Source organism: Lepidochelys olivacea (genome assembly GCF_965140295.1).
Source record: "Lepidochelys olivacea isolate rLepOli2 genome assembly, chromosome: 14".
Classification (NCBI taxonomy): Eukaryota; Metazoa; Chordata; order Testudines; family Cheloniidae; genus Lepidochelys; species Lepidochelys olivacea.
In genome coordinates, this window is record NC_140424.1 from 608988 (window position 1) to 623342 (window position 14355).

The window sequence follows — 14355 nt, forward strand, 5'->3', positions numbered from 1 at the left end:
CCGGTCATTTTGTGCTTTCCTGAACTCTGACATTGTCTGCCTCCACGCATTCGTCTGTGCTCTGTCAGTGTGGGAGGACAGCATGAGCTCAGAGAACATTTCATCTCGAGTGCGTTTTTTTCGCATTCTAATCTTCACCAGCCTCTGGGAAGGAGAAGATCCTGTGATCCTTGAAACACATGCAGCTGGTGGAGAAACAAAAAGGGACAGTGGTATTTAAAAAAACCACATTTTATAGAACAATGGGTTCACTCTTTCACGGTAAACCTTGCTGTTAACATTACATACACAGCACATGTGCTTTCGTTCCAAGGTCGCATTTTGCCTCCCCCCAGCGCGTGGCTAGCCCCTCATCCCTCCCCCATCCCTGTGGCTAACAGCGGGGAACATTTCTGTTCAGCCACAGGCAAACAGCCCAGCAGGAACGGGCACCTCTGAAAGTCCCCTTAAGAAAAGCACCCTATTTCAACCAGGTGACCATGAATGATATCTCACTCTCCTGAGGATAACGCAGAGAGATACAGAACGGATGTTGTTTGAATGCCAGCAAACATACACTGCAATGCTTTGTTCTACAATGATTCCCGAGTACGTGCTACTGGCCTGGAGTGGTAAAGTGTCCTGCCATGGTGGACGGAATAAGGCTGCCCTCCCCAGAAACCTTTTGCAAAGGCTTTGGGAGTACATCCAGGAGAGCCGCGAATGCCAGGGCAAATTAATCATTAAACATGCTTGCTTTTAAACCATGGATACTATTTTAAACGGTACACTCACCAGAGGTCCCTTCTCTGCCTGGCAGGTCCGGGAGGCAGCCTTGGGTGGGTTCGGGGGGTACTGGCTCCAGGTCCAGGGTGAGAAACAGTTCCTGGCTGTCGGGAAAACCGGTTTCTCCGCTTGCTTGCTGTGAGCTATCTTCCTCGTCCCCAAAACCTGCTTCCGTGTTGCCTCCATCTCCATTGAAGGAGTCAAACAACACGGCTGGGGTAGTGGTGGCTGAACTCCCAAAAATGGCATGTAGCTCATCATAGAAGCGGCATGTTTTGGGCTCTGACCTGAAGCAGCCGTTTGCCTCTCTGGTTTTCTGGTAGGCTTGCCTCAACTCCTTAAGTTTCACGCGGGTCCCTGTTATGGCCTCTGTCCTTCATGTCCTGGGAGATTTTGACAAAGGTTTTGGCATTTCAAAAACTGGATCGGAGTTCTGATAGCACGGATTCCTCTCCCCATACAGCAGTCAGATCCCGTACCTCCCATTCGGTCCATGCTGGAGCTCTTTTGCGATTCTGGGACTCCATCATGGTCACCTCTTATGATGAGCTCTACATGGTCACCTGCAGCTTGCCACGCTGGCCAAACAGGAAATTGACATTCAAAAGTTCGCGGGCCTTTTCCTGTCTACCTGGCCAGTGCATCTGAGTTGAGAGTGCTGTCCAGAGCGGTCACAATGGAGCACTCTGGGATAGCTCCCGGAGGCCAATACTGTCTAATTGTGTCCACAGTACCCCAAATTCGACCCGGCAAGGCCGATTTCAGCGCTAATCCCCTTGTCGGGGGTGGAGTAAGGAAATCGATTTTAAGAGCCCTTTAAGTTGAAAAAAAGGGCCTCATCGTGTGGATGGGTACAGGGTTAAATTGATTTAATGCTGCTAAATTCGACCTCAACTCCTTGTGTAGACCAGGGCTGAGATGCTAAGGCCAGAAGGGACCATTATAATAATCTAGTCCATGTGTATAGTCGGACAGCCGTACTCGTAACTACACTGGCACCATACTCCTAGTGTGGACTCAGCTATGCTGGCAAAACGGCACTTTTGACAGTGTGGCTAACTCCGGCTCCCCTGCATAAATAAACAATGCTGACAAAGAGCAGTCCTGCTGGTATAACTGTGTCTACAGAAGGGGCTTTTCCTGGCACAGCTCTGTTGGTCAGGGATCACACCTCATCACACCCCTGACCAACACAGCTGTGCCAGCAGAAGTTCGTAGTATAGAGTAGACATGGCCCTAAACTAACTTCCTACAAAACAGAGGTCAAAGAACCTTGCCCAGTAACTTCTGCATCAAGTTCATGACTTCTGTTTGATCCTTCCAGCGGCGAAGAATCCACCACATCCCGAGGTAAGTTGTTCCAATGGTTAATTACCCTCATTCTTAAAAAAATTATGCCTTATTTCCAGTCTGAATTTGTCTACCTTCAGTTTTCAACCATTAGATCTTGTTATACACCTTTCTCTGGAAGATTAAAGAGCCATCTACTATCAGATCTCTCTTCCTCATAGGTACTTATAGATCACAATCAAGTCACCTTTTAACCTTCTCTTGGATATGTTAAATACATATAGCTTCTTTAATCTCTCACTATAAAAGTCATGTTTTTCAGACCTTAGATAGATCATTCCTGCAGCTCTTTTCCAAATCCTTTCCAATTTGTCCACATCCTTTTCGAAATATGGATAGCAGAACTGGACAGAGTATCCCAGAAATAGGATCACTAAAGCTGTATATAAGAGGTTATGCCACCTCCCTACTCCTAGTTTATATTCTCCTCTTATACATCCAAGGATTGCATTAATCTTCTGAACCGGAAGCTCATATTCAATTGAGTATCAACTGTGAAAACTACATCAGTTTCAGAGTCTCTTTTCCAGCATACAGTCCCCCATCTTATAAGTGTGATTCAGACTTTCAGCCCAGAAGGCTGTGCCCTTGTTTTGTGTGTGTGCCCTTGTTGTTAGTGTGCCCTTGTTGCCAAGAAGGCCAATGGCAGTTTGGGATGTAGAAGTAGGGGCATAGCGAGCAGATCGAGGGACGTGATCGTCCCCCTCTATTCGACATTGGTGAGGCCTCATCTGGAGTACTGTGTCCAGTTTTGGGCCCCACACTACAAGAAGGATGTGGATAAATTGGAAAGAGTCCAGCGAAGGGCAACAAAAATGATTAGGGGTCTGGAACACATGACTTATGAGGAGAGGCTGAGGGAACTGGGATTGTTTAGTCTGCAGAAGAGAAGAATGAGGGGGGATTTGATAGCTGCTTTCAACTACCTGAGAGGTGGTTCCAGAGGGGATGGTTCTAGACTATTCTCAGTGGTGGAAGAGGACAGGACAAGGAGTAATGGTCCCAAGTTGCAGTGGGGGAGGTTTAGGTTGGATATTAGGAAAAACTTTTTCACTAGGAGAGTGGTGAAACACTGGAATGCGTTGCCTAGGGAGGTGGTGGAATCTCCTTCCTTAGAAGTTTTTAAGGTCAGGCTTGACAAAGCCCTGGCTGGGATGATTTAATTGGGGATGGGTCCTGCTTTTGAGCAGGGGGTTGGACTAGATGACCTCCTGAGGTCCCTTCCAACCCTGATATTCTATGATTCTATGATTCTAAGGGACCATCATGATCACCTAGGCCAGGGGTAGTAGTCAATAGGCAGACCATGGTCCAAATCCAGACTGCCAAACACTTTTGAACAGACCCCGAAATCTTTTTATTTACTTATTAATTTCTCTGAAGTCTGGACCTTAACAATAATTGGCTACCCCTGATCTAGGCTGACCTCCTGCACCTGACAGGCCACAGAACCTCACCCATCCACTCTGTAATAGACCCCAATCTCTGGTTGGGTTACTGAAGTCCTCAAATATTGATTTAAAGGCTACAAGTTACAGAGAATCCACCATTTACTCTAGTTCACACCACCAAATCACCTGTGTCCCAGGCAGCAGAGGAAGGTGAAAAAATGCTAGGGTCTCTGTAAATCTGACTTGGGGGAAAATTCTTTCCCAACTCCAGATATGGCAATCAGACCCTGAGCATGTGGGTGAGGCTCACCAGCCAGACACTTGGGCAAGAATTCTCTGTAATAACGCAGAGCCCTCCCCGTCTAGGGTTCCATCTCTAGTCATTGGAGATTTTTGCTACTAGGAGTCATAGATGGGCCATATGTCACTGTAGACTAGTGACTCTCAACCTTTTCAGACTACTGTACCGCTCTCAGGAGTCTGATTTGTCTTGCATACCCCCAAGTTTTCACCTCACTTCAAAAACTACTTGCTTACAAAATCAGATGAAAATACAAACGTGTCAAAGTTAAAGAAAAATTGCCTGCTTTCTCCTTTTCACCAATTATAAAATAAATCATTTGGAATGTTAAGTATTGTACTTACATTTCAGTGTAGAGTATATAGGGCAGTATAAACAAGTCATTGTCTGTACGAAATTTTAGTTTGTACTGACTTCGATAGTACTTTTTATGTAGCCTGTTGCAAAACTAGGCAAATATCTAGATGTACCCCCTAGAAAACCTCTGCCTACCCCCAGGGGTACACACCCCCAGCTGAGAACCACTGCTGTAGACAAACTCATCATACCATCAGCTCCATAAACTTATCAAGTTTAACAGTATTGAAAAAAGTAAGTTGTTTTGCCCCCACTGCTCCCCCTAGGAGTTTGTTCCAGACCTTAATGCCTCTGATGGTCAGAAACCTCCATCTAATTTCAAGCTTAAACTTGTTGATGGCCAGTTTATATCCATTTGTTCTTGTGCAAACATTGGCCCTTAACATAAATAACTCCTCTCCCTCCCTGGAGTTTATCCCTCTGATGTATTTATAGAGAGCAATCATATCTCCCCCCAGCTTTCGGCTGGCTAAGCTAAACAAGTGAAGCTCCTTAAGTCTCCTCTTATAAGGAAAAGTCTCCATTATTTGAATTAATCTCTCTTAAACATGAGAGACCAGAATTGCACACAGTATTCCATATGAGGTCTCACCAGTGCCTTTTACAATGGTAATAACACTTCCCTATCTCTACTGGAAATACCTAGGATTGCATTAACCTTTTTCAGGGCCCCAACACACTGGCAGCTGATAATCAGCCTGTGATCAATTTCTCCTCCTCTGTCACTTCCAACTGATAAATTCTCAGTTTATAGCAAAAATTTTTGTTGTTAGTGCAAAGTGCAATGTCTATTTTCTCTGGGCTTGGAGCACCCACAGGAAAAAAAATAAAAAAAAGAAAAAATAGTGGGTGCACCCAACAGCAGCCCCACCAATCAGCTCCTCCTCCCACCGCCTACTGCCCGCCAATGAACAGCTGTTTAGCACCAGGCAGGCAGCGGGGCGGGGGGGAATAGAGAAGAGAACGGGAGGCAGGAAGAGTTGGAATGAGGGTGGGATGCACTCAGGGGAGAGGATGGAATGGGGCAGAGCCTTGGGGCAAGGTGTGGAGTGAGGGTGGGGGCAGAGCACGGGTTGAGCACCACTGGGGGTGAAAAACAATCAGAAAGTCAGCACCTGTGATTCTCTCTCTCAGGGATTAATGTGGTTCAGCCCTCTGGCTGGGTCATTCTGGAGTTCACTAGCCTTTCAGGGTATCCAAATCCACCTGTAATTGGTCAGGCCCTGAGCTGGCTTTGTCCAGATGGCATCTTACTCTCACTCAGCACCACCAGGGCCCACAGTACAGTCTTCCCAAATTAAGGAGAACCTCAAAACAAAAGTCCTCTTCAGCCACACCTTTGCCCCTCCTAGGTTCTTCTCCAGTCACACGCTTTCTTTGCGGAGTAACTGGTCCCAGGACTTCTTCCTCAAGCCCCTCAGCAGAATTTGAAACTACAAACAAACCAGACACTACTGAAGCCTCTTCCTCCCTCTCCAGGCCCACATCTCCCCACTCTTGGAGTCTCTTCAGTTCCCTATTGCTTTTCAGAAACACTGGCCCCAGGGCTGTCTCCCTGGAGCCTGAGCCTTGTTCCAGGACCCACCACAGGCCCTACCTCCTCCCGTAGCAATGTTCCTTTTATGCTTCCCCAGGCTTCTCTTATCGACAGCCAGAGACCTGATTTTAGCCACATGACCCATTTGTCACATTTCAGAGTAGCAGCCGTGTCAGTCACATGACATCACTCATTACTACTCATTCTGTGGAAATGAGTTAAGTTTGTCACAGGTGGACTGGGGCCCATCTCCCCTTAAAGGCCCAGCCATTTTATGACAGGATGGATTGGGGACAAATCTCTATAGTTTTCAAATTGTCCTTAATCTTAAGGGTGGAAAAGAGAGAGGTGGTGTGAAGACACATATCTTCTTTCAAACTACAGTCAGTGTCTGGAACACAGTGAGTATTTGCCTTCCCATTAATTAATATCTTAGTGGTAAGTAGAGAATGATGAAACAGATGCTTTTTTGCATTAAGTTGGCCATGTAAACATTAGTGATTATTCAGAAGCAGAGCAATAACCCAATTCAAAAGGACAGTCTTGCTTCTTACAAGGCATGTGGAACTTGGGCTTGTTTCCTCATCCACTAAAGATGTGGGATGGTCCCTATTGTCTGTCTGAAGCATGCAGCTGTTTCCTATTTTACATCTGAAAGTGGCGTATCCCTAAGAAAAGTTAGAAAGACACTCTTTGAAGTAACTTAAGCTGAATATTTCCAAGTTACAGGCTTGGTGAGATGCATCTAGTTTCCAAAGGCTGTGATAATCAGAAAAGTTGCAAGGAGGTTAAAGGTCATGTTTCATATCCAGAGCCACTTCTATTTTCAAATACGTGTATGAAATTAGAAGCATCAGGGCAGAGGGAAGGGATTACAACCTGGAGCTCATTAAGGCTCTACAGAGGAGGATGAATTAATCAAGGAACAGCTGAAAATACCAAACAATTCACATTTCTCCCACTAACAGGATCAATGTGATGCCTCCAAATATCCCCTTCAATTCTCACCAAAATGATGTATCCTCTATCTCTCCCCCCACCACCCCACCCCCGCACAAAACTGCGTCTGCAAACATTCTAATCCTTTTACATTTCACTGGAGACTACAGACAAGGAACTCGAGTGACCTTGAGCTAGAAACACTTCGAAGCTGTAAACGTTTCATATCACATACGGATATGTATAGTGGGTACGTCTGTGTGCACGTGTGTATATGTATGTGTGCGTGTGTATACTGTGACAGGGTCGGGCCAGATGGCTATAGGAGAGTAACAGAAGGGAGATATATTAGCCCCAGGCTAAGTAGGTCCCTTTTCCCTGGGTAAGGTAACAGGGAAGGTTCCAGAACAATCAGGAACCTTCTGGAGACAATTAAGCCAGGCTGCATGAATGAAGGCTAATCAGGGCACCTGGGTTTTAAAAAAGAGCTCACTTCAGTTTGTGGCGTGCGTGTGAGGAGCTGGAAGCAAGAGACACTAGGAGCTGAGAGTGAGAACGCGGGCTGTTGGAGGACTGAGGTGTACAAGCATTATCAGACACCAGGAGGAAGGTCCTGTGGTGAGGATAAAGAAGGGGTTGGGAGGAGGCCATGGGGAAGTAGCCCAGGGAGTTGTAGCTGTCACACAGCTGTTCCAGGAGGCACTGTAAACAGCTGCATTCCACAGGGTCCTGGGCTGGAACCCGGAGTAGAGGGTGCGCCCGGGTTCCCCCCAAATCCTCCCAACTCCTGGTCAGACACAGGAGGAGTCGACCTGGACTGTGGGTTCAGAAAAATGGCCACGCTGAGGGCTGCTGTGAAGCTCCAAGGTGAGCAAATCCGCCAATAAGCGCAAGACCCACCAAGGTAGAGCAGGAACTTTGTCACTATATCTATATCTACACGTGCACACACACACGTCCAATAATAATGGAATTTGATAAGCCCATACATTTACTGATAGTTGTGGGGGATGGGGGAGTTCTGTTTCATCAGAATGGACAGAAAATCTACTAAGAGAATTTAAAATATACTGTGGCTGATTTCAAGTTTAAAAAAATAACCACACAGGGAAACAGTTATTTACCCTAGAGTACTTGTGATCCTTCAAAAAGTTTTCCTTCTGGAAACCAGCACTTGTTTCACCAGGGTCACTTGTAGCACTGAAAATTCAGAGCAAAAGTTATAACAGGGACATGGAGATTCAATTGACACAGCTCTATCCACTGCACCTCACAGTCAATGACAGTAGAACTGTGAAGAAGAGGAGTAAGTGGACAAGTCATGTGGCTATGCAGAGACAAGACCCTACTTATTGATAAGTTTCCTTCCTCTTGGAGTGGCATAGAATATCAGGGTTGGAAGGGATCTCAGGTGGTCATCTAGTCCAACCCCCTGCTCAAAGCAGGACCAATCCCCAACTAAATCATCCCAGCCAGGGCTTTGTCAAGCTGGACCTTAAAAACCTCTAAGGAAGGAGATTCCACCACCTCCCTACGTAACCCATTCCAGTGTTTCACCACCCTCCTAGTGAAAAAGTTTTTCCTAATATCCAACCTAAACCTCCCCCACTGCAACTTGAGACCATTACTCCTTGTTCTGTCATCTGGTACCACTGAGAACAGTCTAGATCCATCCTCTTTGGAACCCCCTTTCAGGTAGTTGAAAGCTGCTATCAAATCCCCCCTCATTCTTCTCTTCTGCAGTCTAAACAATCCCAGTTCCCTTAGCCTCGCCTCTTAAAGTCATGTATTCCAGTCCCCTAGTCATTTTTGTTGCCCTCCGCTGGACTCTTTCCAATTTTTCCACATCCTTCTTGTAGTGTGGGGCCCAAAACTGGACACAGTACTCCAAATGAGGCCTCACCAATGCTGAATAGAGGGGAAGGATCATGTCAGGGCTGGCTCTAGGTTTTTTGCCACCCCAAGCTAAAAAATTTTTGGCTGCCCCTCCTTTTTTGGGGCGGGCTTTTACACATTTGCACTTTGGGATTTTTGTTGTTGTTTTGTTTTGACTTCTTTTTTTTTATTTTAAACAGAGAATTTGTAGTTAGTGAAATAAAATAATTTCCTACTAGTGTACTCATTTAATTTTAACAAAATCACAATTACAAACAATTTGCGTTCAACTATACACTGTAATGAAAAACGTTAACTTTCTCCTTGATTGTTGACTTTTTAAAAATACTTATTTGAAGTACAAGCTGGTTTTTCTAACTCTTTTTGCCATTTCCCTCTTTGTTGCCAGTAGGCAGCACCGGAAAGTCATTTTCGTTTTTGTCCCAGCATTTTAGCCCTATAACCACCGGCACCGACGCGACATGGAAATTAGCGCGAATGGCGCCGATAGGGCGGCACAGTACACACAAGTAATCGTGAGTCCTGATTTAATCAATAACCGTTAACGTTTACACATTTATGCATGTTCACCTTATGAGTGACCATGTCACGAGGTGATACAATATTTTTCACATCATGCTCCTATCGCACTACTGGAGATTTTTTTGATCATCATGTATTTTTTTTCGTACATTGGTGGATTTTTCTGAAAAAAAAAGGATGGCCAGAACGCTGCCCCTAGAAATGTGCTGCCCCAAGCCTGTGCTTGCTGTGCTGGTGCCTAGAGCTGGTCCTGGATCACGTCCCTCGATCTGCTGGCAATGCCCCTACTTACGCAGCCCAAAATGCCATTGGCCTTCTTGGCAACAAGGGCACACTGTTGACTCATATCCAGCTTCTCGTCCACTGCCACCCCTAGGTCCTTTTCCGCTTGTGCATATTCCCAATTGTGAGCAATACAAACCCCACCAAGGAGTTCTAGTTAAATAAGGACTGCAGGTAGGGTTGCCAACTTTCTAATCACAGAAAACCAAACACACCTGCTGGGCCCCCTTCTCCAAGGCCCCGCCCCAGCATGCTCCATCCCCCTCCCTCCGTCTCTTGTTCTCCCCCACCCTCACTCACTTTCACTGGGCTGGGGCAAGGGGTTCAGGTACAGGGGGAGTGAGGACTCCGGCGGGGGGACTCTGTGGTGGGGCTGGGGATGAGGAGTTTGGGGTACAGAAGGTTGGGGATGTGTGTGAGGGCTCTGGCTGGGGGTGTGGGCTCTGGGGTGGGACTAGGGACAAGGGATTTGGGGTGCAGGAAGGGGCTCAGGGCTGTTGGGATGTTGTGGGGGTGCGGGGTACAGGATCCGGAAGGAAGTTTGGGTGCAGATGATAAATGATCTGGAAAAAGGGGTAAACAGCAAGATGGCAAAGTTTGCAGAGGATACAAAACTACTCAAGATACTTAAGTCCAAAGCTGACTGTGAAGAGTTACAAAGGGCTCTCACAATACTGAGTGACTGGGCAACAAAATGACAGATTAAATTCAATGTTGATAAATGCAAAGTAATGCACATTGGAAAACATAATTCCCACTATACATACAAAATGATGGGGTCTGAATTAGCTGCTATCACCCAAGGAAGATCTTGGAGTCATTGTAGATGATTCTCTGAAAACATCTGTTCTATGTGCAGTGGCAGTCAAAAAAGTGAACAGAATGTTAGGAACCTTTAGGAAAAGGATAGATAAGAAGACAGAAAATATCATAAAGCCACTATATAAAGCCATGGTAAACCCACACCTTGAATACTGTGCGCAGTTCTGGCACCCCCACCCCCATCTTAAAATAGATATATTAGAATTGGAAAAGGTACAGAGAAGGGCAACAACAATTATTAAGGCTATGGCACAGCTTCCATATGGAGGGGAGATTTAAAAGACCAGGACTATTAAGGCTAGAAAAGAGATGACTAGGGGAGTGTGACAAGGTGCTCTACTCTTCATAGTATGGCACCTCCTCCTGGCTGTTCTGAGGATTAGGTTCACAAGGTCGACACCCCTACCCACAGTTGCATGCTGTCCCTCCATCCTTCTTTCTCCTTCTACAGCCCCCTCTCTCGCTGCAGGAGCTGTCTCTTTGTGACATGGCCCTCTAGCCAGGTCACTCAGAATTTCCCCCTTCTAGGATAGAGTTCTTCAAAGTCTCTTCTGCTCAAGGGGCATCCAGCAGTCCTCATGCCTAGTGCCCTGATCCTGTCACTTCTGCAGTGACCCAGGCAGTCTTCCAGTTCACTGCCCTGCCACTGCTCCTTCCCCAGTGGCAAACAGGGGAACCCTCTACTCTGAGATCCAGCCCAGGGACCCTACAATATGCAGTCAATGTCGGTCCAGTCCCCAGCCTTGCTATGTCCTACCCCACAGGTTCTCTTCTCCACACAGCTCTCTTCAGGATGTGCCCTTTCCTTCGGGCTATGCCAGGCCCCCAGGGTCTTACTCTTTCCCTAGGTTCCCTCCTTCTCTCTCTATTAAACAAAGGGTTGACCACAAACTTCCTCCCAGCAGCCTTTGCTGCTGGCAGCTTCCTGAGTTTATGTTAGCCCATCCTACCTCTACTCAAATGAGCGTCCTCCTAATTAGAGCTTTCCTCTCACCCGTAATTCTCCCAGCTTGCAGCCTAATTGGCTGATTGGGACCACCTGGCCTACCTCAGCCCTCTTTGAGCTAGAGTTGCCAGGTGTCCAGTTTTTGACTGGAACGCCTGGTTGAAAAAGGGTCCTGGCGGCTGCAATCAGCCCTGCTGACCGAGCCGTTAAAAGTCCAGTTGGCAGCACAACGGAGGCCCGGGGCTAAGGCAGGCTCCCTGCCTGCCCTAGCTCTGCAGAGCTCTTGGAAGTGGCCACTAGGTCCCTGCAGCCCCTAGAAGCATGGGCGGCCAGGGTGGCTCCACGCACTGCCCCCACCCCAAAGGCCAGCTCCGCAGCTCCCATTGGCCAGGAACCGCGACCAATGGGAGCTGTGGGGACGGTGTCTGCAGGCGCAAGGGTAGTGCACACAGTGAGGAGCTTCCCTGGCTGCCCATGTTTCTAGGGCAGGGGTGGGCAAACTTTTTGGCCCGAGGGCCACATTGGGGTGCGAAACTGTATGGAGGGCTGGGTAGGAAAGGCTGTGCCTCCCCAAACAGCCTGCCCCCCGCCTCCTATCCACCCCCTTCCACTTCCCATCCCCTGCCTGGCCCCCTCAAAACACCCCGACCCATCCAACCCCCCCCCGCTCCTTGTCCCCTTACCACCCCCTTCCGGGACCCTCACCCCTAACTGCCCCCTGGGACCCTACCCCACCCCCTATCTAAACCTCCCCGCTCCCCTGACTGCCCTCCCAGAACCTCTGCCCTATCCAACCGCCCCGTTCCCTGCATCCAAACAGCCTTAACTCTCCCCTGCAAATACCATATAATTATGTGATTAAGGCATTTTAGTTCTTGTGGACCCAGATTAGATTAAACTGATTTAAAAGTAGATGTTTTTCTTTTTCCCCTGATGGTGTCACTATATGGCAGAGTGGAGACTGTTTGGTTCATTGTGCACTTCCCTATCTGAATTTGTCTGTGTTTTAACAAATAAATTTGTTAGTCTCTAAAGTGCCACAAGTGCTACTCCTTTTCTTTTTGTGTTTTAAGTGTATTCCTTTTACAATCCATCGTTTGGGGATGTAATATTTTTTATCCTTAAATTACTGTTATGTGCTCTCAACCCTAACTCCATCTGAACATAGTTTTTTGCCTGGGATTTTTTTTTTTAATTATTAAAAATGTCATACATGATGAATACTAACCCCTCCAAAACACACACACAAAGAAAATGCTACGGTGAGATAGTCCTCATGATCTGATACTAAATAATACCAAACTTAAATCACTTTTAAAATGTTAACTTTTAAGAATAATTCACCAGTATACTAGAGAAGCATAAATCAGCCATAGCACACTGGCTAGTTAGGCTGGGTTTCTAGCTGCTTTGCATCTCCATAGCAGCAAAAAAGAATCAACGTGTACTGGTGGATCTGATCCTTAATTTGCAATTACTCTATTGGTTTAGAGGGCTAAGTTACAGAGACTGGTGTTATGGAAAAGAAGAGGTTGGAGAGCTCAACATCTGCACTTTGAGGTCTCCCATATGCTCCTGTCTCAATTCCCCCGGACAGTGCTTCACTGTGTGCAGTGGAACCACTAGCATGTGGCCACGGAACCTTTAAAGAGCAGCAGCATCAGATGGACTCATGAGAACTTTGGACACGAGTCCAGTCTTCCTCATACCATCGATTAATTACAACCAATAGAACTGCTGTATGCAAATGATTGGTAGGGGAAGAGTGATCAGTGGAGTAAAAATGGACCCATTTAAGTTACCTGAGACATTGACCTGACTTTGCCTGTAGTCTATATAACCATAACAATTACACCCAACAGCCATTAATAACTTTAGCTTAATTACACCTAAATTTCTTCAAATATAGCCTACAAACAAGGTTTAAGTGAAGTTTAACTATGAGGAAACTTTGATGAGTCTATGCCATTTATCTGTGACAAATAAAAGTCTGATACAGATGCTACATATCTTAAAGGACCCATCTGAAAATTATTTTTAATAAACTAACAGATTTACTTGTAAATTCTCAAGAATTTTTTTCTGCACTCAGAGTGAACGCTGGAAGTTCAGAGAGGATACACTGTAGTTTTCATACAGAACAATGAGGTTGAATCTCTCAAAATGGAACTCAGCCTTCATGATGGAACCATGACTGGTGCCTCCATGAAGAAAGTTGCTGATTTGATTTGGGTATTTTTAATTTCCTTTTGTACGTATATGTACGGTGTTAGATTTTAACTGTACTGTCTGTATCCTGCATCCTTTTCTCACATGAGTAGTCCCAGACTGATCTCAGGTCCCAACTCAAGGCACACCCCTCCTGATTGCCTGGCCATGCAGACTCCCCAGCTGGCATTTCCTTGTTTGGGGGCTATGCTGACCATTTACAGCGGCTTTTCCACAGACAGCTTTGGTCTGCCCTGAGCTAGCCCCTTTGCTTTTGAGTGAGCTGGGGACTATGTCAAGACTTCAAAGAGAGTAACAGAGCCCAGAGAGCTGTGACTGATATCACAGCTGGGGTGGGGTGCTGATGCTGTAGGGCAGAGAGGATCTAGTAGGCTCCAAAACTCAGAGATAACTCAGCGGTGCTCACAGCCCTGCACCTTATGTGTGGTCTAACCGTTGGCAGGGGCTCCCGAGGCACAAGCACTGGGCAGGCCCCCAGGTGGAAGGACTGGTGTAGGTTCTGTCCCCACAGCAGCAGCAAAAAGTAGGGCATTGGTTGTCCCACTGCCTATTCAGGTAAGGCCCTGCAGTGCCCACCGTCATGGGGGGGGGGCAGCAGGGCCAAACACGAGTGGTGCTGCAACCCTCATATGCCAGGCTGCAATGCCACTCACTCAATTTTGGCCCATGACTCCCAACATGGGGGAGTGGGGCCAACCCTAAGTGGGCAGGGGGGTGGCCAGCTCTGCCCCTCCTCGATGCAGCCATAGAGCCAGCTCCTGCCCACAGGTACCCCACTCTAGGGCGCTGCGTGGCCTTGCCCCAATTCCAGCAGCTCTCTGCTTGCAGGACTCACTCAGAGAGTGCATCAAGACCTGCTGACAAGTATGGGGAGCTGCAGTTAGTGCCCACCCAGGGGAGCCAGCCGGGAGAGGGACAGTGAGGAGCCTTGTGGGGAGGGGACAGGCATGAGGAGGTTCTGTTTTGTGTACCAGGTGAAAAAATTCTGGGGGTGCTATTGGGATAACTTCAAGTGAAA